Raw genomic sequence first — 25,955 nt, forward strand, 5'->3', positions numbered from 1 at the left:
AAACTCATGTTGCAAGTAAATCTACTAAGCTTTTAATTGTTCCTTGTCTTGACTTTCAATGCACATCCATAACAGCATACAAAAGAGTACACCTTGCTCGCACTGCTAAGTGTTAAATGTATTCTCACTCATGCTCACCTACTGTCACATAATTGAGCAATCATGCTTGGTCTGTGGAATAACATCTATAAGAACAAGGTAAGATAATGCCAAAGAGAGGGATCAACCAGATACTACTGCAATCTCCATGAGCATACATTCAATATTTGTCTTTTAGCTTACATCTATAATTATAATGTATTTGGGATAATAGACAAGTATATATTTTGTCTTTTGTCAAAAATCTAAGGCTAGTAGATCCTTTCAATATGCAATATATTACTTAACATTTATTTAAACAGAGCAACAATTATATTATCATTGTTATTATTATGTAGACTATTATTAACCCGTTCCTATTGGAGAACGGAGGACACGCTGTCCGGAAGTAATTTCCTCACGTCTTTTAATGATTTCCTCCACATACCTCAGCACAAAAACACTAAAGTGTCCTTGATTATTAAGCAATGCTATTGGTTAATGTTCTTGCCATCAGTTTTAATTATTTCTCGTTCGATTCTGAGAAATCAGTTATTTTAATTCGTATTGGACAGGGAAGGCTAAATTACCCATGAGCCTCAGCCACCGTTGCTACGGAGACGAACCCGTTCCGCGACTCCGCTATGTGTTAAAGTTACCATAGACTGTATAAAATAGCGCTTTAACTGTTACAAAATCACTGCCTGATATAGGTCTGGACCCAGGCAAACAAAACCGTAATTTATTTCAAACTAATCAAGATTGTGTGTGTGCTCATGAAGTCGCCCCCTTCACACACACACACACACACATACACACGTAGAAGGCTCCCCGCCCTGGGGTGTCTGCACACGAGACGATAGCCGACAGCGGTCACTCGGCCGTGTGCCCGGATCTCCCGCCCCCGCCCGTGTTCGACTACTGTTTTGGCTTAAATATCTATAATAAAAGAACATATTCACTTTTTGTTAACATGTATCAAATAGATGCAGTGTAATTACTAGTTCGGCTGTACTAACTGTTTCATATATTCAGTAGATTTATAATTTTACGACCCTATCTACAACCCTACTTCAGAAACCGGAAGTACTACAAATATGACGCTGATTTGTATCAAACTAGATGGCGTGCCTCTATGGAATTGTAGTTTTTTTCAATATTAGCGTTTTTTCAGTAATTGGAAGTTGTAAATACTGACTTGATAGTATACTAAGCAGTTTAAGGGGGTGGTAAACACATATGTGAAATCATATTTTAAATATTTAATTGTTAAATGGGTGAAAATTAATTTCAACCATATTTGACAGCGCCCCCAATTGGTGACTATACTCACATGAAAGCTGAGATCAAGAGCTCTCTATAACAGTTTCTCTTATGTCTGTAGCCCTTTTTTTTGATGAATTATAAACATTCAAACTTGCACCAAGGACAAGGTTCAAAGGTCAGCATTTCAAAGCAGGAGCCATGTAGAATGTTCATACTGACATATGTTACTCTCCAGGTCGAGACCTTTCCAATGATGTATTTGGTTTAGCGCCATGTGAAAGTTTTAATTTTTTCATTTCATGGACACACACCATCCCAGGGCTAGTTTCAGAGAGCACTTTGAAGGCACAGTATATTAAATGAAGCTGTTTGTTTGTTTGTTTGTTTGTTTGTTTTTTATTTTTGAGTGGAACTAGGGAACAACAGGAGTCACTTTAAGAGCTTATAATACTACTGAGAATCTATGGCATTACTACTGGCTTGGAGGAAGGAGGGTTTCCATGGCTGAGTAGCTGCATCCAAGCCATACTTCAGCAAGTGCAATCCATAGTGTTGGATGCAGTGGTGTAAAGCACGTCGCCACTGAACTCTAGAGCAGTGGAGATGCATTCTATGGAGTGACAAATCACATTTCTCCATCTGGCAATCTAATGGATGAGTCTGGGTTTGGCGTTTTTCAAGAGAATATTACTTGTCTGACTGCATTTTGCCAAGTGTAAAGTTTGGTGGAGGGGGGATTATGTGTGTTTTTCAGGAGCTGGGGGAACTCTGAATGCTTCAGCACACCAAGAGATGTTGGACAATTCCATGCTCCCAACTCTGTGGGAACAGTTTGGGAATGGTCCTTCCTGTTCCAACATGACTGTGCACCAGTACACAAAGCAGGTCCATAAAGACGTGGATGAGAGAGTTTGGTGTAGATGAACTTGACAAGCCTGCACAGAGTCCTGACCTCAACCTGATAGAACACCTTTAGGATGAATTAGAGCAGAGACTGAGAGCCAGGCCTTCCCATCTAACATCAGTGTGTGGCCTCAAAAATGTGCTTCTGGAAGAATGGTCATAAATTCCCATAAACACTCCTAAACCTTGTGGAAGAGTTGAAGCTGTTATAGCTGCAAATGGTGGACCAACGTCATATTAAACCCTATGGATTAAGAATGGGATGTCACTTAAATTCAAATGCAAGTCAAGGCAGGTGAGCGAATACTTCTGGCAATATAGTGTAGCTCACTCGGTTTTTGTATGGAAGGGTATTACTGCCATGTCAGAAAAGATATACAGACTAACCACACAGCCTGGGTCAGGGGGCATAATATTCCAGTGCTGCCACAAGCTTCATGCCTGGCACCCTTGCAATCAGTCCGTGAGAGGTCATAGGCTGGGAGTAGGAAACCTTTTTATATGAAGAACTATACTGAGTTAAAAAATCACTGATGGGCCAGCCTGAGTTATGCTAACTCATAGTTAGTATGCTTGGAGAATAAGTGGGGGCTGTGTATTTCATGGATAATGCAACAATTTGATGACAATCCAACCTGAGGCCTTTGATCATTAAGACATTGGCTTGATTAAACAGGCCACATGTGACCTACCTTGAAGGGTCAGGTCTTAGATTTCCTACCACTGTCATAGGCCATAGTAAACCACCCACCTGTTAAGTCATTCCAGGGTGACCAGATAGATGTCCTTAGTGTCCAAACACATTCCCTATTGTAAGCGAAAACGTAGGAAACCTACCTCTGTCCCTGGTTTTATGATAAGAAATGATTAGATTTTTAAATTAATTTGATAGCCAAGCTGGAAATGTTCCTGGCTGTCTCAGGCTCATGTCTCCGGTTTTGATCTGTGAAGTCTGATCACCTTATGTCATACACATACTGTATATTGACACAGAGGATGAGAAAATAATTTGTGGAACTTGTCACCGATCTGTCTGTGTATGAGGCAAAGAAGATGAAAAAATGGCCTTTCTGCGAATTCACATATTTTTCAATTAATATCTCCTATTATCCAATTACTGTCAAATTTGGTTCTTGTTCTGTCACTGCATGCAATGTTCTGCTAGCTCACTTTTGCCATCAAATACAGCACAAAAGATTTAAAGGATACAGCCAAACAGGTTACAGAACAAAGGGGGCAAACAAAGATTTTTCAAGGAATATTCAACAAAATGCTTCATTATTCATCCAAAATTTAATCAAATTGTGCACAAATATACATACATACAAAACAAACAGTAGAAAAAAAAGGAGTAGTAGGTGGCATTAGCAGTTAAACTTCATGGCCGGCTCCCAGGTGTCCTCCCAGATTCTGTCACCGTAAATAGTGCACAAGTCATCTTACACACAGCATATACAAAAAATATGGTACTGTGTTGTGCAGTAGTTTTCTAGTTCATTCCTTTTATAATTGGTTTCTTCACTTGGTCCCTTACAGCTCTCAAACTGAACTCAAGACTTGTGACTCAGCATTTTGTGCACATATGTGCCTTCCAACCAAAATCAGACCCCTTCACTGAGAACAGGTAGCTTCATAGTCCATGGTACGGTTTGCGTTTTGTGTACTGTTAACAACAAGACCCTTACCATAGACTGCTTGAACATGCAGACCAGTCATCAACCACTCTTCAGGCTCAAGTCTGGATATTCATCATCTGAAGCTGATAACTAAAAGTTTGCCCTTTTTCTGTTAGCTAATTTTATTTTGGTTTATTTGATGTGTTTTTTGTTAAACAGCAATCATTTTGTTCCTAGTGGAAAACTGCTGTACCCACAATGCGGCAGAGATCTCCAGAGGGGAGAAGTGTGAACAGAAAGAGGACTGAAGCCTAATTCATGGTTACATAATGTAGCAAAACACTGGACACTCGGTCGCTTGGGCAGTCATGACACCTTTGAAGTTCTGTGTGGGTTAACCATGTCGCTATGTAATTCATCGTCATGGCAGTAGGGGGCACAGAAATGTGGTAGGTGGACCCTTACAATAGTATCTGTCTGGCACCACAGAGCACTCTGCGTCAACGTGTAACGCTGAACTGGGCTAAAGACCCCAATCAGAGCTTAAGTAGACTAGCAAGTGATCTGAGTCCTCTTTACGTGAACTCATTATGTGACCACAAGGGGACCTGAGTTATTTTGCTTCAGTCAAGTTAACGGCCCATTTTAAGAGGACTGAGTTTGGTTAATTATGGGTACAGCAGTTTTCAATTTGAACAAAATGACTGCACCAAAATCCAAAATCCACCAAATACAATTAGCAAATGTATAGGGCAAAGCTGGTTGGAATGTTAGCTTTAGATGTCATACGACCAAACCTGAGCCAGAAGACTACTTGTAGGCTGGCGCGTACTGCATGTTCTCATGTGGTCACAGTTTGGTGGTCACTTCAAGAGGGGTCTGAGTATGCTTGGAGTTTTCATTATGCCCAAAATGGCTGAGTCTCTGGTCTTTGTTCACTTTGAGGGCTAAAACGGACCAAGTGTGAAAACAGTAAGCTTTGGTATGTAATAACAAGTAAAATAATATGAATATTATATTACCTATTCAAATGTGTAAGCAATACTCCATCATCATCGTTAAGTAAAACCTCAGTTACATTAATTCATAGGGCTAGGGGTATGGATGAATGAATGAATGAATAGCACTTACCATGAAGGGCAAGGCAACCAGCGCACCTTGACCTCTGCCTTCCTCTGCAGGAACACACACACAAAGACACACACACACACACACACACACACACACACTTAATCAGTTTAGGGAAGTTACTGTAAAGATTTTACCATTAAATTAATGGTTTTCACACTTGGCTCTACACTGGCTTGAAAGCTCAATAATAATAATCATAAAAATAACATCTGTTGTGGCATTCCATATGCATTGTTCTTGGCTAGTATTTACTGTATGTAACACTTGTGAGAGGGTTGAGATTTGAAATCGGTTATAACCTCCTGCTTCAGTGTCATTGTACTGTCACATGTGGATTGACAGATGAGCCACACAAGAGTCAAGAGATTATCAGACAGCCTAATGAAAAATATGGTTCTACATCTTACCCCATTCATCCGTCTTGCGATTATCTGGTCATACGGAAAGACCGTCTGTCGCACACATTTTTTGCAACCTTAAATGACAAAAACAAGAACAACAGATCAACAAGTAGAAGATGTTAGGTGATCCTGTGGGTATTCCAAAGAGTGGTGGAGCTGAGTCATGCTAGGAAGCAGAGGAATACAACAAGAGAGCTAAGGAGGAGCTGGCTACTGGCTAACAAGGGGGAAAGAGGTAAGAAGAAGCTGGCAGAGATGTTTGATGGGACAACGTACACTGTTGTTTCTGTGAATAACAATACTCACACAAACAAGATCAAAACTCACTCAGACAACATCAAGACAGTCACTTAAACAGTTTCTTAGAGTAGCCTCGTGCACTTTTGTGTACTTTTGTAATGCCTTTAATGTAACAATGCCTATGCCATAAAGTGCCCACAGGTACACAGTGAAGTTTGAGTCCAGCCTAAGGTCATTTCACAATCTCAAGTCCCAAGGGGCAAGCACATGCACATTGTCTGTATTGTCTTTAAAATGCTGAGCTGACACAAAAAGCTTAACCTCAAACTATAAGCTAGTATTGCTTACTAATATTCATTTGCAGCCTTAGTGCATTATCATAAACATTCACCTTCATGTGAACTGAACTAATACCTTTTATAGTGGACCAATGCAAAAAAGCACTCCATTCTATTTGTGCACACATAATGAGTTCATCTGAAAGAGGAGGACTCAGATCTCTTCGGGGTACACCTAAGCTCTGATGGGGCCTCAGTTCTCTAGTGCTTTGTGGGCTGTGTAGTTGCTCTGTGTTGATTGTATCATCAACATCCTTATATGCATGTTATGAACTTTCTGGTATTAGGCCATCATCCATTATCAGCTTACCGTATTTTCTGGACTATAAGTTGAACTTTTTTTCATAGTTTGGCTGGTCCTGCGACTTATAGTCAGGTGAGACTTATATATCAAAATACATATAAGGAGTAAACATTACAAAGAATAAATGGAGCGCCTGTCAGTCTGCATGGAGGGAATAGCACAGTCTGTATCAAAGTTGCGTCTGGAGGCCCTGTGCACACAGCGGGGCGACGCAGGAGACCAGGAGATACAATCTCACCGATGGAGCCTGAGGTGAAGTGACAGCAGAGGTCCAGGAGCGCCTGTGCTGAACACCTGAAGAACCCGCCAGTGCAGAAGCGACCATCCAACCTCGCTGAGAGCCGGGGAAGACCACAGCAGCAGAGGAGAGCAACAAAGGAGCCAGACTAGGAGGAGCCAGCCGGAATAATCCCGAGGTTGTGGTGGAGGGAGGACCAGCGGTGCAACGATGGACAGCCCACAGAGTATTGAGTGCGTTGGTTTGAAAGTCAGCGTTGCAAGGCTATGCTAACAGCTGATAGACGGGGCTAACAGCTGATAGACGGGGCTAACAGCTGTTACGTTAACTGGACACCTATTAAGTCTGTTTTTCTGTGTGCTATTGTGTAGTTGAACAACTTGCCTTTTCAGATTAAATGTCTGTTCTTGGTCTTGGATTTTGTGAAAATTAACTTCTAAATAGATGCGACTTATATGTTTTTTTCCTCTTTATGACACATTTTTTGATTGATGCGACTTATAGTCCGAAGCAACTTATAGTCTGGAAAATACAGTAATTAGGATGATGACAATATATCATGTTTAGTATTTTCAAGAAGTGGACCAAATCAAAAAGAACTCAACAATCTTTATGTTCACATTATGAGTTCTCTAAAAGAGGAGTCAGGTCTCTTTCTGGTCTACTTCAGCTCAAATGGGATCTCATCCTATGTCTATTCACACTCACCTGCAGCTGGGGCTGAGGGTGTGTCTCCTGAGCGTGTGGCTGAGGGTGCAAGGGGAAAAATTAAAGAATGACATTTTCAGATTCTTGGGGGAGGTGCTGATCTTGGAAATCAAAACTGAGCTGTAGTGGTACTGCTATTGATAGCTAAAATAACAGTTTTCCCAAAAGTTTAAGAGGATAGAGAGATAACAAGAAATGGTGAGCCATGTCACAGTATATAATGTAGTTCACTGACTTATTTGTTCAAAGTTATTCATTAAAATTAAGCATTTTCTGAAGAACAAACTTGTTGGTTATACAATTACGAAAGTAAACAACATAAAGGAAAGGCAGAGGATTAACTGTGTACATCAGACTGGCATGGGTGTATTTGACCCTTTTTTAACCAATTGGAACAGGTAAATTTCACCTGGGATAATTTCTTTCTGGCTAATACAACAATTTATAAAAAGGGGCAAATTCACAGGTTGGGAGCAACATGTGTGTACTTACACTGTCTTTTCTTTTTTCTTGGCTGCTTAGGGTCTGCAGATGCGGGAAAAATTAAAGAATTATATGTTCACAGTCTCAGTGGAGCGGCTTAATTGAAAGAGATGGAATTCAACTTGTTTAAGATTGATACAATGCTTACAAAAAACATGGGACAAATGTACAGATTGGGTGCAACAAATGTGTACTTACTCTGTCTTTTCTTTTTACGCTTCAGGGTGAGGCTGGTGTTCGGGGAGGTGAGTCTCTTCAGGGTGGTGGTGTTCTTCGGTGTGGGGCTGGTCTTCAGGGAGGTGGTATTCTTCCAGGTTGGGCTGGCCTTCAGGGAGGTGGTGGTCTTCGGGGTTGGGCAGGTCTTGTTGGGGCTGGGGCTGGGGCTGATCTGTTATGGAGACCCAAGTAAGCAAAAATTTCAATTCTGTACACATCGTCAGAAGAATCTACAGAAAACAGTAATGAACTCTGCAGAAAACTAATCTTACCTTTTATTTTGAGTATAAACTCATAAGCTGTCTTCATGTTGTTTAGGAAGTTGGCTATGCTTTTATTGTTTGGCAGATTTGTCACTAAATCTGCCACCCACTTGCCTTTGCTTTCCTTGTGGCTGGTAAATAGGACTGGCGTATAGCCCAAGGCACAAAGTTTTTGAACCTGAAATGAAACAAGCACATTATCACTACATCATATACCCACATTACTACATAAATTGTAGTCCATCTACTATTTAAAAGACCCAATCTGGCAAAAAATTGTTTTCATCACTTCCGATAAGTGTTTTCCGTTTCATTAGAGACATACTGTAAAATTGATAAACAGAACTATTCATTCATGAGGATTTTTTTTTGCAACTGCCGATGCTCCATTTCGTTGAAAAAGAAAACTGATCAGATGTTGTGACAGTACTAAAGATGGGTCCCACTAAACACTGGAGTGGGTGATTATATTACTAGGTACACAATTGACATAATCAGCTTCCTTCACAGGGTTCTCTCCTCCACTACACTGCTATCTCAGTGCCACTATACTCATTTTCAATATTAGCTGCTTCAAGCCGGTGTTTGTGGGCTGCCTTTGTACAACCAACATTCACATAGTTTAATGCGCGTGGTCTAGTGAATAGAGGTCTGGGTTTCTCAACACTATGAGGCAAGTTTCACATTTTTTTTTCACCCAAAAAAAAAGTCCACAGCTTATAAGGCCAACTTAAACCATCAAAGTGTTACATTTAAAAATTCTGTTAACTCTCAGAAAGAGTGAAACATGATGGTATTGACACAATTGATAGAACTGACAATCACATTACATACATTGTGAGGGAGTTGTAGCAGCAGTTAGCATCCCCAACTGACATCTGGGAGACTAGGATTGGATCTCGTCGCTTTTAAGAAAACATCTGCTAAATACCTGTCACCTTTATCTTTACAAGATGCTAGGTACTACATGATTCCTTTTTCTTTTTTTTTTATTCCCACCTCATATTCCAAAAAGCATGTATATTCCAGATGTTTATCTCAGGTTTGTATTTAACAGAAAAAACTATTTTTTCTTCTGGTCTATGCATCTACAGTGACAGAAATCATGTTGGGGGGACTTTCTATAGGGAGACAGATTTTTTATTCTGGACTGATGGAAATGATCCCCTTAGTAGAGACGGATGGATGTGCATGTTAATGTAAATACTGTATGTACTTTGAATTTCACATTTCACAATGTCACCGCTCTATTCATGAAGCATGTGCATTTTTACTTACAGCAATTTGGGCGGAGGCCACCACCCGTGCTGCAATCCTCTGGTTGAGGACCCCCTGCCTCCACTCACTCGTGTGGTGGTCTTTAGATTGTTGAACCTTCATGTTTCTGCAAAGGCTTTTAAAACAGCCAGTGCAGGATTTCCTATTGGCCTGATTAGGCACCTGGCAGTATGGGCAGGGTCTGAACTTTGGCTTTGTCATTCTGAAATGTACAACAGACACACACAAAATATAAATATCATACTGTATATCAAACATTGATGCAAACACATGTATGCTCAAAAAAGACATAGCATTCATGCACATTCTGGTGGGCGAGTTGAACCAGTGCTTAGCATCCCAGGAGACCATGTCGCTTTTGAAAAAGCGTTTACTACATACCTATCACCTTTACCTTTACCTAACAAAACCCTTCACAATGTGGACTCAATTTGTGGTGACTGGTGTATTGTAAGTCCTGATTGCTATTGCTATGTTATATTGAAGAAATCTACTTTTGACACCTGGCTCAAATTGCTGTTTGTTGCCCATCTCTGTGTAAAAATGAATAGGTCTACAGCTTTTGGAAGGACCTACTGAAATAGCATGTTGAATTTTCAAACTAACAGCCATATCCTGGCAATCAGTCCCCTCAAGTGTTAGATAAAAGCTTATTTTAACATCTACACCCAGCAAAGAAGAGTAAAGAAATGTAAAAGTTATAGTTACTTATTTTGCATGCTACTTTATCCTGAATATTGGCCTGACAAGCAGTAGGCTTAACTAAGCACTAATCAAACATTATCAAATGTTTGCTAGCTTAGAAGCAGACTTAGCTAGCTAAGAGGCTAGCATATACTGTGCAGCCTCATGCATATTTCAATTGGTGGAACAAGTTATTATAAGTCTCTATCCCATGAAATTGATAGAATACACTCAGGACGACAACAATAGTGGTTCAAGATGTAGGTTAAATACAGTGCATTTTCAACTTTTTGTTTGCATGCATGCTGACAGTAAAGTTGTACTTACCTAGCAGAGTCAAAAAACGCAATGGTGCGTTGGGATCGTTGTACACGCCGTGAACAGTGACTTGTCACGTGTCGCCATCAACGTAGTTGGCCAACATAATGTAAGGAATTGCGGAAAAATAAATCATAAAAAATATGCATCCTTCTCAATTTCCTCAGTACGACGGGTATTAGGGCCAGACTAAGAGAGAATTTTTTTTTTTTTAATGAGAATAAAGTCATAATATTACGAGATGAAAGTAGTCATTTTACGAGAACTATTCTCGTACTATTATGATTGTAGTCTCGTAACAATACGACTTTATTCTGGTAATATTATGACTTTATTTTTGTGATATTACGACTTTATGCTCATAATTTCTTTTATTTTTTTCTTCTTAATATGGTCCTAATACTATAATGTCGTACCTCAGCTCACTCCACCTATACTCGAGCCGAATAACTATAGGAAATTAAAATAATCGATTTAAGGATATTCGCTCGCAGGTTGCCTTTCCTTCTTCGTCCGTACTCGACGGTGAGGGATTTACATGCGGGTCTATGAGACAACCCTCCGCGTTGAAGATCAACCTGCGTCAGCTGTCGACGTGAGGGTCAGTTGACCAAGCGTCAAGAGTCTGACGAGTAGGGATGAGACCGTGTTGGTTAACCAGTGTGAGTGACTCGTCTGCTGACTGGCTGTCAGCAGCAGGAGAGATGCTCTGTGCTGCATAGAGCGCTGTTCGCTTATTCATCAAAGTTTATTAATATTGAACGTGTCATCAGTCCAAATTGCATCAAATTTCACCTTCTCCTCAGCCATCCTTCTATTGCTACCAGGCTGCATGTGTGACGATACACACACACAGGCCATAGACTGCATACACAGACAGTCAGGCGCTAACTTAACGAGGTCACGTAACGTGATTAATGGTCCGCTAATTATTCCTTAGCTTGTTATGGTTTAGCTAACGTTAGCGGTTAGCATAAACAAAGTGTTAACATGCAGCGTTGGCCTAAGTTACTCAAAAAGTCTTCACTTCCCAGCGGGCACCTTGAGGTCAATTTGACGTTGAAAATTAGTCAAGATTTTGACTACCAGCATAAATAGCCTACAGGAGCTTTGACATCCTTATGGTTGTAAAGAGGTTCAACAAAGGGATCGATCCCACATCGGGTTACTGCGTTATATATTGTAAGTCAAAATATTTGACATCAAACCAACGTTGCTGCTCAATACCTGACATCAAATTGGCGTTGATTTGATATCTAGAAACATGGCGTTGAATAGATGTCAAATTGATGTCCCAATAAAAATGCTGTGAATTTGGGTGTGGGTTTTTTTTTATGCTTTAGGGATAACAGACAAAAGACTGTCAATCTACAACTATTAAACTTTCAATCTAAATATTCAATGGACAAAATACATCTAAACTGACATCAGCTGAAGTCACGCACATTCGCCCCATGGGACGGGAAAAAAAATGAATGGGTGTCAATTTTCTGGTCCGAGTCGTTGGAGTCCAGATATGTTGTTTGTGGATTTATTTATTTTTTTCTTTGCACGAAAAAACTGCATTTAAATTCACAAACAATCATTGATATAGGCTATTGAGATTTATTGAATTTCTTTGATTTGATCTTTGGTTTGATTCAGAGTATTTGACTCATTCTCACTGTAACATCTCTTCATACTCCATCAGCTGAAACAAAACACTGGAACGCTGGCTTAAATTTGTGTAGAAAAACACTTTAAGGGTATTAATCTTATTAATAATATTAATTAAGTCATAATAACATTTTGATTAATGTATTATATTATAATCCATTAATTAAATAAATAATTATAAATATTAAATACAAATAATATATTGATATAAGAAAAAATAAACAAAACATTTATTGTTTTATGTTATTTATCTAATAATATATAATATAATAGTTCAATATTAATCAATTGATATTGTTAATTAATTAACAATAATTAACCTGTTCTAATTAACATCATTTTTTTTTTATGTGTTATATTTTAATACATTCATAAAAAATATATATAAATCATGAAATGCAGGGATCGTCCGGAGTCGAATATGCGAACAGCGCATATGTGTCTGTGTCAAGTGCACAGTGCACAGATATCAGCCATCTCATTTGACCAATCACCTCGGATACAGATGACAGGCACACAGGAGGACTCTGATTGGACAGTTGTGACTGCATCTATTTTTGGCCTTAATATAAACCACTGGTCCGGCCCGGCGCTGCTGCTCGATACCCTTTGACCTCATCGTAGGTAAGTACGTGTCATATCTGACATTAGCATACTGAACTAGTTAATAAAAGTTGATTTTATTGAAGCTAGGTATTACTATCTCTCTCATAATCACAATTACTTTGAAAAATAAATGTAATTGTTTATGGTCGGTCTGTTTAAGCAATATTAATCCGGAGGTACTTGGCTGCGGATTACCGAGTAGTGGAGCTGTTAGCTCAGCTCCGAGTAGCCATGCTAACTGCCGTTTGCTCCCGATGTGAGCTAACGGCGCTACCCGGCTCTGCTATATAAAACATTAGGCCGCACTCTAAGCTAACAGCGGTGACTTTGCTTTTTGGCCTTTGTTCTGTCGCGGCGCGAACGGTAGCCATTTTCTCTCCCGGCGCGATGTAACGGCGCTACTCGGTTCTGGTAACTGTTGTCTAAAACATTAGGCCGCGCTCTAAGCTAACAGTGGTGACTTTGGTTTTTGGCCTTTGTTCTGTCGCGGCGCGAACGGTAGCCATTTTCTCTCCTGGCTTTATCTATCTACTTATTCAGTTTGTGGCTAGTATTTAATACTCCCTTCTGTCCGCCAACACATTTCTCCTTGTGTTTGTTTGTCTGTGATCAAATCTGATTACCTGTGGGTTTTTTTTTTTTTTTATGTAGTTAAAAAAAATCATACTTTTATGATACACGTTTACAACCTGCCTTGATTAAATAGAAAAGGAAGCATTTTCATACATGACTATTTTTGCTTTTGGTAATAAATGTGCATTCAGATGTTGATAAAATCCTGTACATTTGATGCAGTTAATGTCATTTTTACTTGTGTGGTATATTTATTGTCATAGTATGCTATTATTTAGTTTGTCAGAATATTAATTTTTCGCGTCATAAGATGCGAAAAACTTAAATTTCCTACACATACCTGCAAACTTCTCGCTTTTCTGTGACAATCGGCGTTTTCTTGGTCAATTGGGTCATTCATGTGAATCACTAGAACCAGTTTTTTTTGGGGGGGGGGGCGCTAGGCTTTTTTTTTTGTTTTAGCTTTCCATTGTTTTTCGTCACGGGGCAAAGCACACAGCCCACTCTTGCGATTTCCTGGTGGGGAATTGTCTAGTTATTCATCCTCCCGCTCTTTTTTCGGCACTTTTCTTGTGCTGCGCCGTTGAGCAAAAAATACATCAAATATGCGGCTTGATCGGACTCGGTATGCTATTATCTTTCTCTCAAATATTAATTCTTCGTCGTAAGACTATAAATAGATAGATCTTTCTTGTCATTCAAAATACACACCACACAGGTGCACATATGAATGAAATTTCATTGCAAATGGCTCAAAATAGCAACACTTTTTGCACACATGCATAAAATGGTAATGGGTCAAAGGTGGAAACAGTGTTTGCTGCACAAGACATTATGAGCTTGTAGATCTGCTATTTTCAAAACAATTTTGAAACTGTTCAGTTTTCATTTTTATATCTCCTGCAGCTCCTGGTCTGGCCACCAGCCCATCACGGTCGAGTTCCACAACTTTGTGAGACCCCGCCTACATTATTCCTGGTGAGCCTACTTGTATGATCATCTATCTATCAGCTATCTATCATCTGTCAACTATCTATCACCTATCAGCTATCTATCATCTGTCATCTATCTATTATTTATCTATCATCAGCTATCTATCATCATATATCTATCCATCCTTGTGGATGTTAAAAATCCAAATTCCAAAGTTGTCCCTTTCAAAATAACGCGTGTGTGTGCATATTTAAATATAATGTATGGAAAATTATTTCTTCAGACAACTCAAATGATGAAGATGGTGGAGCCGGCGTTCGTGAAAATGTTGTCAACGTCATGAAGAGGTTAGTCCTGTTCTTTATCTGTTAATCCTGGAAGACCGGTCAACAGCCAATAGTGTGCCACCCCCCAAGTCCCAAAAGAACAATCACAGCCTTTGATTTTAAATGATTTAGGCATTCCCAACTTTTACCTTGTTTCTGTTTGTCTGTGGAGTTTATATTTCATCATTGGATGTAGTTTAATGTGTGAAAATGTCTTTCTGGTGTGGTGTTGGTTCATTTGTGAAAGTTACAAGTATCACAGTGAAGAGTTTTGCTTCCTTGTTTTTGACACTCCACTCACAGCAACAGAAACATATTGTATGAATAAGTAAAAAGTTGCTATACTTCCACGTAACCTGGCCTGACCTTTATGGTTTTTTGTTTTGTTTTTTGTTTTCTATGTTTTTGTAAAACTTTTATATAATCAGACCCCAGGAATAATGGCAGCAGTGGAACTGGGGTTAATGGGGATCACAATAAAGTAATAACCTTGATTTAATAGCATTTATGTGTATGTGTTTGACAGAGTCCTTACAAATAAGATCATGGCAGGACTGGACGGTGGTGGTGGCAAGGGTGCCTTTTAGAAGAATGATCCTTTGGAAGGTCATGATTGGTAAGTAGAATTTCTTTTTTTGCACGACCTAGGATTTTGACATACCGTATTGACCCGAATATAGGACGACCCTGATTATAAGACGACTCCTCTTTTCAAGACTAACCTTCAGAAAAAGACTGATAACCAAAATTTGTTTCTCAATAACAAACTCACATACCCTCCTGTCAATCTCTCGGAAGCGGCCGCTTAGAGGACCACGATAAGCTTTTCTCTTACTGTTAGCGTTTTCAGACCCGCCATCTTCGGACGTTACACTCCATAACTCCATATTTCTTTGCTGGCTGACAGTTGTTTGGCACCTCCGCTGCACTGATCTCCATTATCTTAAAATTAGCATCATAGCTCCGCCTCAGATGTCTGTTAACTTGCCACACTTTTGATCCACTTTGCTCCGTAAAATCACCGCGTCTCTCCATTTTTCATCTCCTGTCACTACTTCTCCGCTGTGATTGACAGATAACCCCAGCCACAGTGTCAGTGACGTCTCTACAATAAGCTGGCGCCCTCTGCCGTTGCGGTCGCATAGCGACCCAGACAACTATCAGCATGTGTCAACGGTTAGACCCCGATTATAAGACGACCCCACTTTTTTACATAATTTTCATTGAAAAAAACCTCGTCCTATATTTGGGTCAATACGGTACTTGCCATATGTTGCTGAAATAAGTTATTTTGATAAATGTTTGATCCTCAAACAAAAAACTGACTTTACTCAACACTTGTAAAATGTCCTTTTTTCAGATGCCATTCAGAAGTCGCAGCCTGGAGCCAGTGAGGCTGCCATTGAGTTACGGATGGGGACCTATCTGCGGTCAGCGCCTGATCGAAAAGGTGGTGGTGGCCGCAAGACCACTGAACCTGATGCATAGGCGCACTGATTTGTTGGTATTGTTTTGATAGTTATTTGTTTGTTGATATTAAGTTGTTTAGCAAAAGTATACAATAAAATGTTTTGTTTATACATGTACGCTTGATCATTGAGAGAGAATCCCATGTGGGAAACTATTGTAGTTCAGTTTTTAATCCTGATGAAGATCCTGTGAGACCAAGTCTAGATTAAGCCAATTCTGTTTGCAATACAAGATGGTGTGTGTGGGATCTTTCCATCTGTGCATTTTAATTTTCTTTTTTTTTCCGCAAAAGCTTGACATTGAAACGATGTCAAAATAACATCAATATCATTATTTGGCTGAAAGTTTAAAGAACCTTAACATTGAAACAATGTCAAAATAACATCAATATCATGATTTGGCTGAAAGTTTAAAGAACCTTAACATTGAAACAATGTCAAAATAACATCAATATCATGATTTGGCTGAAAGTTTAAAGAACCTTAACATTGAAACAATGTCAAAATAACATCAATATCATTATTTGGCTGAAAGTTTAAAGAACCTTAACATTGAAACGATGTCAAAATAACATCAATATCATTATTTGGCTGAAAGTTTAAAGAACCTTAACATTGAAACGATGTCAAAATAACATCAATTTCATCATTATTTGACATCAATCAAATTGATGTCAAAGTTTGACATCATGTTGATTTACGTTTTTGACCAAATCAGGATGCAATTTTGATATCAATGTTTGATGTCATCTTGATGTTATATTTACATCAGATGCCCGCTGGGTTACATGTCATGTGACTTTAGAGCGCAGACTCTCCCACTGCACACATCTGCACATCTTTTTTGCAGATTTTGCATGACGCCACTCTTTGATTCGGTCATCGTCATAACCATAGTTTGTACTTATAATTTTCAAGCCAATGCTCGTTAACACAGCAGCCTCCCAGCATTTTTTCATCTCCTACTGTCGCTCTTCTAAGAGGGGCGGGGCTACACACAGACTGGCAGGTCGCAGAGAGGAGCAGAGAGGCTCAGCGGAGCCCAGGAGGAAACATCTCCACATACGGTTTTCTTACCGATTTTATTTCTCCTTGTAATAAGCAAACTATCCAGTCCATCTCAATTTTGTGAAAGACATAGAGTTATAATGTCAAGCACTTTCAAGCACTTAAACTAAAATCCAAGCACTTTTTAGGCCTTGAAAATACAACATTGAAATTCAAGCACTTTCACGGATTTCAAGCACCCGTACGAACCCTGATTGAATTGATTTTCTAACGTTTGTTTTTGTTTTCATTATTTACTTTTTGGTAAGAAGTAGTTGGGAAATGCAACTTAAATTAGATTTTAGTAGCATTAGTAGTATTTTGGTCCTAGTTCTTTTCATCTGTCAGCCAACATTGAATTATTGTCTCAAGTTTGCATTGTATGGGATCCAATGACTTTGATTGTACTGAAGATTATGATGAGCTTGAACAGTTTTGTCTCGGTAATGATGGGAGGCTAAATAGTAGGCAGTTTTTGCCAGATCAGTTGAAACATATGAGTTATAATAATAACTTTTCTTTGTTGCACCTTAACATTAGGAGTCTCAACAAGCATCATGATGATCTTGTTTCCCTCTTAACAAGCATAGGCCAGAGCTTTAATGTCATTGGCTGCAGTGAAACCTGGCTAAATGAAGGATCTTATATGGACACCCTTAATCTGGATGGAAATAAATTATACAACAAAAATAAATCTGGTAAATCAGGAGGAGGAGTCTGTTTGTATGCAGCCTCTAACTATCAGTTAGCATTTGTGATGAATTTTGTATTGCCAATGGTCAATCTGATTCTCTATTCATAGAGATAGAAGTACAAAGTAGTAAAAACATTATAGTTGGAATAATTTATAGGCCACCAGACTCTGATATTGACATCTTCAAAATTAACTTAGAAAAACTCTTATACTGTGTAAACAAAACAAATAAAACATGTTTCATTCTTGGGGACTTTAACATAGACCTCGCTAAGGATGATACTGTGACAAATGACTTTATTAATATTTTACATTCCTTTTCATTTTTTCCTACAATAAATACTTTCACTAGAGTTACAGAGTCTAGCAGGACGATAATCAACAATATCCTTACAAATTCTCACAAAGCTTGTATAGACTCTAGGATCATATTCTCAGATCTGACAGATCATTATCCTATTGTTTTATTCACTGATCTTATTAAGAAAGTTGATGATTCCCCTACTAAAACTAAAGTGAAGGTCTTAAATGAAAATTTTCTTCAAAAACTATGTGCAAACCTGCGAACTAAAACCTGGGATTCTGTCTATAATTGCAAGGATCCGAATATTGCATATAATGGACTAATTAATGAAATCACAGACTCTATGAATCGCTTTATACCGGAGAGACTTGTCAAGCGAAGTGCAATCAGACAGAAATCCTGGCTCACAAAGGGTATTTTAAAATCTATCAATAAAAAGAAGAAATTATACAAACAATTTGTTAAAAACCCTTGTGGTGCAAATAAAGAAACATACATTAAGTATAGAAATAAGCTCACTCAAGTAATTCGCATGAGTAAGCGAAGGTACTACACTGATTGCATCACAGTTTATCGGGGTGATCAAAATAAATCCTGGCAGGTTCTAAATGAAATCCTCTGTCGTAAACATAAAAATACTACTCTCCCTAACATCAAAATTAAGGGAAACTTCAAAAATGCTGAAAATAACAATGGAAATTAAAACTGCGAGCAGTGATGAACGGGCCCTCGCAGTCCACGCGCGCCGGGGCGTGCTGCCTTCCAAACGCGCTGCGGCTTAAGCCCCGTTGCTTGGTCTTTGTTCATGGAGGCGGCAACTGCCTGCGTTTGGGACAGTGCACGCCGGGGGTGAAGATCAGCCTCTTCTCCCAACGTGTGTTTGTAACGTGGTGGGTTGCCCCTGCCAGTATTAAGCGCTTTCAGGTGAAGTCAGAACAACTTCCTGCAATCCACAGAAATCCAAACGGACTACAGGTGAATGATTTCTAAAACATTTAGTTATCAGGTACGTTTTGACAAGCGATTCTGCACTGTTATGTTGTGTGAAATGTTACGGCCTTCTCTTTGCCTTTGTCTGGAATTCAGGCATGGACACCTGTGTTTTTGCAGGGAATAGATTGGAAGTGGGACAGAGAAGGGGGGGTTGTGGCTTGCAGTAAACTTCCTCCACCCTAAATTCGAACCCGGGCCCACTGCGTATGTGGCATGCACTCTAACCACTCGACTACCGGCGCAGCTAAGACACTGCCTTCTGTTGTCACCGTGAAGGCAGGAAGGCAGCGCATCAAAGGGGAGGATGGAAGTGGAATGCCACAGATTTAGATAGGTAGTGGAGTGCAAAGAACTCACTCAGTTGTTTCATATCGCAGGGGAAGCTACTTCGGTCATCGCGGAAAAGTTGGGCAGAATCACAACTACACACATCTTGTTGTGTGCCACACTGACAGGGCAGACACAACACGCAAATGGCATTCTTAGCAAATTGGCTTATTTGAATATTGTGTGCTGTGGCTTACTACCAATGACTTATCCATTATGTGGCTCAACCCATTACCCTTCAAATATGCCCTGTTGTAATGTGCAATTTAGACAAAACTACCTGCAAATGCCATGTACATCTGACTATGTTTGTCATCACTGCACATAAATGAGTGTAGAATAATGCTTCACTTGCCGTCTTTCAACAATGTATTTATTGCTGTCTATCAGTGTCAAGCTTTTGATTGAAGTTCTGCTTTGTTTGCTAGTTTTTATTCCAAGAAGTGCGTGCTGCCACATTTTGAAGTTTCACTAAAATCTGATAATTATGAGGCTGACTTACTGGAATTGAATGGAATTATTCAGAGGTTATTCAGATAGGATACATGTGACTTGAAAGACAACAATGCCATCTAGTGGCGACTTGTATTACTTACGCCATAAATTCATGTGCTTCTAATAAAAATTTACCACTTCCTGTTGGACTGAGAGTGTGGGTCTAAATGAGTCATTTGTGCGTCTTGTCATAACACACATGCGTGCCAAATTTCATTCATGTACATGCATGTAGGACATGCAAATTGACTGAGATAAAACTTACTTCATGTTTCCAGTGGGTGGCGCTATGGATATGTCACAACATTGATGCACAGATCTATTCATGGCGACTCCCTCTAGATTCCTGAGAGATTTGGCCGAGTTAGGAAATAGTATGAAGGAGTTATCAGGACTTCATGTTTCATGATGAAGGATTGTTATGGTGGGCTCCGCAACTGCCAGCAGGTATGACGTAGGATAAAGATTTTCCTAGCGTGTTTTTGGCATGGTCCGAAGAGTATACTGACTGACTGTGAAGTCTGTGGTGTCCAATCTGTAGGAGAAAGACGTGAAAGTATGATGTATTGCAATATTTCATAAGGCCGCCAAATTCAAAATGGCCGACTTTGAATGAATGTCTAGATGTATTCCGGGCGAGACTGTCTACATTTATGAGGGATTTTGTGGAGATGGGGCATTGCATGCGGGAGTTATAAGGATTTGATGCTTGACCGCAAAGGGGAAAAATGGCGTCCGCGGTCACGCCCACCAGGTTTGACACAGCTGAATGATTTCCATAACTTTTGTTCTTCAAGGCAGGAAGAAGATAATTATGTTAATGTGAAGACTGTGGTGTTTAAGCAAGATAATTTTCAAAGTAGGCATGAATTTGTCAAAAATGCCGCCACACATCAAAATAACTGACTTCCTGTTGGAGTAAGCATCCAAATGGGTTTTTTGTGCGTCTGGTCATGATGAATATGCGTACCAATTTTCGTCCTTCTATGTACATGTAGGATGCGGGGCATCACAATAGGGGGCGCTACAGAGCCTGCAGGTCACGGCCACGCCCCATGACAACACAGATCTCATCAGGGCGACTCCCTCTGCATTCCTGAGAGATTTGGCCGAGAAAGGACATTGTATGAAGAAGTTATGAGGACATGATGCTTTATGGCGAAGGATTTGAATTGACCGCTCCACTGTGGCCAGCAGGTAGGACGCAGGATAAAGATTTCCATAACTTTTCGTCTTCAGTTTTTTTCACGGTCAGAGGATGCTACTGAGTGACTTTGAAGTCGATGGTGTTACATCTGTAGGAGGAGATAATTTAAGTACAAAGATTGGCAATATTTCAAAATGGCGGCCAAAAGCAAAATGGCCGACTTAATATTGATGCTGAGTTCGTTCGGGGAGACAGCCTCTACAGTTACAAGCAGTTTCGTGTGGATAGGACATTGTATGTTGAAGTTATAAAGCCTCGATGCTTGACAGCGTGAGGAAACAATGGTTTGCACCGCCCCGCCCACTAAAGTTTGGCGCAGCTGAATGATTTCCATAACTTTTGTTCTTCAAGACATGAAGAAAATTATTGAGTTAATGTGAAGACTGTGGTGTTTAAGCTCTAGGACAAGATAATTTTCAAAGTAGGCATGAATTTGTCAAAAATGCCGCCAAATTTCAAAATAGCTGACTTCCTGTTGGACTGAGAGTATGCATCCAAATCGGTTTTTCGTGCGTATGGTCATGATGAATATGCGTACCAATTTTCGTCCTTCTATGTTACAAGTAGGAGGCGGGGCATGACAATAGGGGGCGCTACAGAGCCCACGCGTCACGGCCACGCCCCATGACTACACAGATCTCATCAGGGCGACTCCCTCTGCATTCCTGAGAGATTTGGCCGAGATAAGACATTGTATGAGGAAGTTATGAGGATACGATGCTTTACGGCGAAGGATTTGAATTGACCGCTCCACTGTGGCCAGCAGGTATGATGTAGGATAAAGATTTCCATAACTTTTCATCTTCAAGGTCAGAGGATGCTACTGAGTGACTTTGAAGTCAGTGGTGTTACATCTGTAGGAGGAGATAATTTAAGTACGAAGATTGGCAATATTTCAAAATGGCAACCAAAAGCAAAATGGCCGACTCAGTATTGATGCTGAGATTTGTTCAGGGAGACAACCTCTACAGCTACGAGCCGTTTGGTGTGGATAGGAAATTGTATGTTGAAGTTATAAAGCCTCGATGCTTGACGGCGTGAGGAAAAAATGGTTTCCACCGCCCCGCCCACAAGTTTGGCACAGCTGAATGAATTCCATAACTTTTGTTCTTCAAGGCATGAAGAAAATTACTGAGTTAATTTGAAGACTGTGGTGTTTAAGCTCTAGGACAAGATAATTTTCAAAGTAGGCATGAATTGGACAAAAATGCCGCCACACATCTAAATGGCTGACTTCCTGTTGGACTGACACTAGGGGTCCCACTGGGTTTTTTGTGCGTCTGGTCATGAGGAATCTGTGTATTGAATTTCGTTCTTCTACGCACTTGTGGGAGGCGGGGATAAACATTAGGGGGCGCTACAGAGCCCGCAGGTCACGACCACGCCCATTGACAATGCAGGATCGCTATTTTTGCTTAACCTGATGCAAATTCCAAATTTGGAGAGTTTTCGATTATGTTCAGGCATTCAAAACTGCAGTCGATGTCGGATCGGAATAATAATAATAACGAAGAATAATTCTTCCAATTACAATAGGGACCTCACAGGTCGATGACCTGCTCGGGCCCTAATAATTCTTCCAATTACAATAGGGACCTCACAGGTCGATGACCTGCTCGGGCCCTAATAAGAATATTTTTTACAATTTCAACAGGGACCTCACAGGTCGATGACCTGCTCGGGCCCTAATGACACCTACAATGATGAACTCGCCAATAAATTTAACAATCACTTTGTTGCTATTGGAAAAAACCTCTCTCAAAAGATCAATCAACCACACAATGCCACATTTAGACAATATCTTAAAGGCAATTATCTGAACTCTTTTTTCCTTAGGCCTACTGATAGAGAAGTGTTGACAATTGTCATGAAAATGAAGAGCTCATATACAGCAGGTGCAGATATCATTTGCAGTAAAATTCTTAAAGCCATTATAAGTGAAATTCTGGAGCCGCTGGTCTACACTATCAATCTTTCCTTATTCCGCGGAGTTGTACCTGACATGTCAAAAATTGCAAGAATTGTACCAGTGTTTAAGTCAGGGGATAAAAATGACTTACATAATTATAGACCCATATCTATTCTATCTGTCTACTCCAAGGTTCTGGAGAGAGTAGTCTATAATAGACAGTGATTTTTTAGAAAAATTTAAAATCCTATCTCCGCAACAGTATGGCTTTAGGAAAGAGAGCTCCACCTCTATGGCGATGTTGGATCTTTTGGAAAAAATTCATGATTGTATTGAAAAAGGCTAATTAGGCATTGGAGTCTTCCTTGATTGTCAAAGGCTTTTGACACAATTGATTTTGAAATTCTTTTGAATAAGCTCCAACATTATGGTGTCAGATGTACTGCTCTCAGTTGGTTCCGTAGCTACATGTTTGGGAGGAAACAATATGTCTCTATATCCAATCACAAATCTGAATGTAGAACAGTAGATTATGGTGTCCCCCAGGGATCTATCCTTGGACTGCTCCTCTTTATTCTATATATAAATGACTTTATACATTGTTTTAACATTCTACACAAAGTTTTGTTCGCAGATGATAATAATTTATTCTTATCACACAAGAACATACACGAACTGCAAAAGAATCTAAATGATGAATTGATCAAGGTTGATACATGGTTAAAATGCAATAAATTGTCACTAAATTTAAATAAGACAAACTTTATAATTTTTCGTTCTAACAGAAATCAAAGCAACCTTGAACTTATTGATATTAAAATAAATGACAGCCCTATTGAGAGAGTGAAGACCACTAGATTCCTGGGGGTTCAAATGGACAAGTTTGTAAATTTCAGGGGGCATATTGATGTATTAACCAAAAAATTATTAAAATATGTTGGACTATTTTTTAAGTTAAGGCATTTTTTACCTGGTGAAGCACTTGTAACATTATATCGGTCATTATTTGAACCACATCTTACTTACTGCAATATTATTTGGAGCAATACATTCCCCACCCACTTAGGTAATTTGATAATTCTGCAAAAGAAAATCATTCGAGCTATGTCCTGGGCTAAATTTGACGCTCCTTCCGACCCGCTCTTTCATCGCTATGGCCTCCTGAAAATTACTGAACTTAATACTTTTCAAAATGTTTGTACTATGTTTTGTGTTGTTAATAAGTTCAATGAAAGATTTTGTGATTTGATTCCAATTTCCTTCCCTCCGCATTCATATCAGACTAGGAAGAAGCATCTTATTAAGGGTAAAAATCGGAAACTCAAATGTACCAGTCTCAGTATTGTCTGCAAAGGTCCGCAGGTATGGAACAATCTTGATAGAGACATGCAAATGTCTCCATCTATACCTATTTTTAAAGATAGACTAAGGAGGCACCTGTTGCTGAAATATTCTCTGTCATGATCTTGATATGGCAATTTCTTTTTCCTATACTGTAGAATAATTAGTCTTAGATTGTAGGTGACGTGACCACTTGGACCATGTTAGGAGTAGGGCTTAGGTTAGGTTTAGCCTTAGGTTAGGGTATCTCTTGTTTGGGTGTGTATGGTTGAGAGTGTCATATGTACATGTAAGCGTACACATGTGAATAATAAATTCTATGTTATTTGTTATTTTTTATTTTTAGTTGTATCTACATTGTGCTTGGGCCCCTCTTAATAAGCTTTTTAAGCTTCCTAGGGTGTCCCATTTCACATAAGATTATTACAGATTTACAGAGAGTATATTGTATATGATTTTAACTGATGTGAATGAAGAAAAATGATGATGATAATGATTTCATACCATGGTAATAGTGACCAAAATGATCACGATTATTGGTATACACTGGGATTTTTAAAATGTCTTCAAAATATTGAAAAAACACTGATATATTGATAAACTGAAGTAATTTCACCAACAACTCTCTTCAGGTTGTCATTTGATAGTGTTCCATATGTCAGTGGCTGAATGCCGAGGCGCTGTCTGTGCCTGTAGAGAGTCCGACTGCTTACCCCTTTGCATGTTGCAGTGCTCTGCCAGTTCATCCCAAGGGATACTAAATGAGAGATTTGTTCTTGTGAAATGCTGTATTGAGGTCTGCCTTGATGTCCAGTCCGGAGAGATGGAGGCAACAGGACTAATCTTGGGATTGAGAGAAATCCAGATAAGGTTTGAATGTGATCACGAAGTTCTCCATCCTCCCATGAACAAAAGAATTTGTAGCTTCTCCATGCAATCGTTCCACACATTGTAAGACATTATTAAAAAACAATCTTATGTCATTTTCATTGCTACTTACTCCCAAAATGAAAAACTGGGAAAATAGGATGAGTTTGAATAGCATCATTGCATAGTTTTGCTGTGTCTGGCTAAGATAAGCTAAGCAAGCACATGTATTTCCTGCTTTGAAAGTGACTTCCTGTTTAAGGATGGACTTCCTGTGTCCCTGAGTTAGGAGAATGTGTGTGTGTGCCAGAGTGAAAATATGTGTATGTGTAGGAAAATGTATGTGTGTGAGAGAGTGAAAATATAAGTATGTGAAAGGAGAATGTATGTGTGCGAGAGTGAAAATATATGTATGTGCAAGGAGAATGTATGTGTGCGTGAGAGTGACAATATAAGTATGTGAAAAGAGAATATATGTGCGTAAAAGGAGAATGTATATGTGTGAAAGGAGAATGTATGTGTGTTAAAGGAGAATATATGTATGTGAGAGGAGAATGTGTGTGTGTGAGAGGGCCAGAATGAATTATGTCTAGTACGGCCCCTAATACACCCTTACATGCCTGTATTTCAGATGGAATGTACAGTAAACAATTAAGGGCATATTTGTGTATAATGGTAGGCCTCCTTAGCTGAAGCTTTTTCTCTATTCCCCCAACCCATTAATAATCATTTGACGAAGTCTT

The 25,955-nt window shown here is 39.4% G+C and overlaps 1 protein-coding gene and 2 long non-coding RNA genes across 3 annotated transcripts in view; 1 reads left to right on the forward strand and 2 right to left on the reverse strand.

Annotated features, from left to right (window-relative positions):
- Nucleotides 1-25,955, reverse strand: part of LOC115584018 (uncharacterized) — a 57,499-nt gene that overhangs the window by 24,376 nt on the left and 7,168 nt on the right. The window lies entirely within an intron of this gene.
- LOC115584020 (uncharacterized) lies at nt 3,522-7,942 on the reverse strand. Its single transcript, XR_003984472.1, has 6 exons — nt 7,905-7,942; nt 7,716-7,748; nt 7,224-7,262; nt 5,402-5,469; nt 4,995-5,038; nt 3,522-3,657 (listed from the first exon to the last, which is right to left on the reverse strand). It is a non-coding gene; the product is annotated as an uncharacterized LOC115584020 (long non-coding RNA).
- Nucleotides 12,533-16,139, forward strand: LOC115584019 (uncharacterized). The gene is made up of 5 exons (XR_003984471.1): nt 12,533-12,745; nt 14,207-14,278; nt 14,517-14,580; nt 15,086-15,175; nt 15,920-16,139. It is a non-coding gene; the product is annotated as an uncharacterized LOC115584019 (long non-coding RNA).

Source organism: Sparus aurata, chromosome 6 (genome assembly GCF_900880675.1).
Source record: "Sparus aurata chromosome 6, fSpaAur1.1, whole genome shotgun sequence".
In the NCBI taxonomy this organism is placed as follows: Eukaryota; Metazoa; Chordata; class Actinopteri; order Spariformes; family Sparidae; genus Sparus; species Sparus aurata.